We start from the raw sequence: 2195 nt of genomic DNA on the forward strand, positions 1-2195 counted from the left end.
ATTAGTCAATTTAGCTAATAATAGCTAATGGATGAGTTCATGCGAGACTCTTTTCATTTGGGCTGTGAAATCGGATTAGTTCAACTGTGTGCTGTGATGTGTGTGTGTATGTGTGTTTGATTTGACAAAAAGCTATCCTGTCCATAGAAGCGACAGAGCATCAACAGGGAGTGTGTATGCATGTACAGGTAGGGGACAAAATAACTGAAACATCAAATGGTATATGATATGAAGTATAGCTTTAACCTTCTAAAGAGCTTGACCTCGTCTTGTGCTGCTGCTGTACAAATCCTGAACTGTTGGTGACAGGATATTGGAGCTTATTATAAGAAGGAAAGGCTCCAGGTCTTCGCATCCTAAACAGGTTTAATGTTGTTTGGGTCTGGTGACTTGGGAGGTTCTATAGGCGGCATACTGATGTTTAAACGGCTGCAGGGCCCAGGAACTCAAGGAGCTCGGAAAAGCTACCGTGTTTCGAATAGTTTGGGCTGATTTAACTGTAAATTGTTACAAGATCTTGATTATTTTATTTATTTTTACTTTGTTGGGGCGAACAGAAGAACAACATTGTGTTTCCAGGTTTGGCCTGACTTGTTCTGACCTAATAAGCTAATCTAATAAAGATATACATTTTGTTACCAATGGATTCATTCATGTTGATGAAGTTTGACTTGTGTCTGTGGAGTTTTTTTGACGATGCAGCTGGTCAAAGCCAAATGTTGAGACTCCAGTGCTAAGAATAGATTGCATTGTGTCAACTGAGTATTGCATAACAGGTCTTATCTAAACAGTGAAAAACAAGAATTTCTCACAGCTCTGATAACATACAGAAAAAAATCCCATTCAGATAAGACTGGAAGTTTTGTGTAGATGCAAATAATGCACCTTTTAGAAATATCTTTGCCCTGTTTGAACTGAACAGCAGATGAGTACAGTTCCAAATATAAACGCTGGCCACGTCAGCTATATTAGGCTAAAAATAATCTTTAAAAGCGTACAAATCCACATCCCATATAGTTTAGACCTCAAAGCATTCATTAAAGAGAGATTGCCAGGCCTCTTTTATTGCCGACACACGCCACTAATCGGTACATTGGTTGCTGGGCTGTGTAGCTGACCTTGTAATTATGATGACGACGAAAGCAATTTGTTTCATACGGATGGTGTCTGTTATTTTGTCCACCTTCCGTATCTGAATACTCGGTCTTACCTGCTCACCATTTGCAACAAAACTATGAAAATGATATTCAAGTCTTAATAAGGTGGAATTATCTTTTAACTGGTACATGTCCTGTGCACTGGGCATCCTTTGTCCACTCTTTTACTCTCTCCGCCTCCACCAGTTTACTCCATCCCAGGTCAGAACCATCTGGTCTGACCAGGATCACCTTCCTAACACAGTTGCTCTCGAGACGGGTGCCAGATTCATGTTTCTCATTTTCTCCCTGGTGTCCCTTGTGACTCTCGGGGCTTTGGGGGGGAGAAAGAAATAGGTTGGCAAGAGGAGCAGACTGTCTGCTTACTCATTAGCTACGACTCCCTGCTTCACCCGGTCAGACCTTCTGCAAAGACCCCCTGACCCCTCTTCTGTTTTCCCCACCAAGGTCATTCTGAACTTAGCTTCCATTTCAAGTGTTGTTTAAATATCACATCCTGGCTCTGTTTAGTTTGACTACCGAGTCTAATTACAATGCTGCATCACTTCTCTGACTCAAACCGAACGTAATCAGTTCCTCAAAGGTAGCATTCTTTGCAACGATGTCGTACTGAACTATATTGTACAGGCTGCGCTTTTGTCGTGTCTATTGTTTGACATCAGTGCACACTCCAAACTCATTTCCCTGATATAGCATTACTTCTGGTATTGCCCGTCTCGTTAGCATACATGGTGCAGAAAAAGCCACATTATTCAAAAGTCAGTTGGGTTTTATTTGAATTCTTTTGAGGTAAATTCTCTCCAGTTTGAAGGAGAGTCTGCTCTCTATAGCTTCTCCAGACATGATGGAAATCAAACCTAAAAATAACCTTCAAGCATTGTTAGTTGGTTTTATGAACCAGGAACCCATCGAGAGGCTCAGTATACCAGGGAACTGTGACACGCTTCACTGGGGAGTAAAAAAAAAGGAAGGAAAAAAAAAAAGGATGGAGAGTGGCGAACAAGTGGTGGAGGTGGTGAGAGGCGAGATGGTCAGAGG

This window comes from Anarhichas minor, unplaced genomic scaffold (assembly GCF_050575085.1).
Source record: "Anarhichas minor isolate MPS153535 unplaced genomic scaffold, ASM5057508v1 ptg000040l, whole genome shotgun sequence".
NCBI classification, from domain to species: Eukaryota; Metazoa; Chordata; class Actinopteri; order Perciformes; family Anarhichadidae; genus Anarhichas; species Anarhichas minor.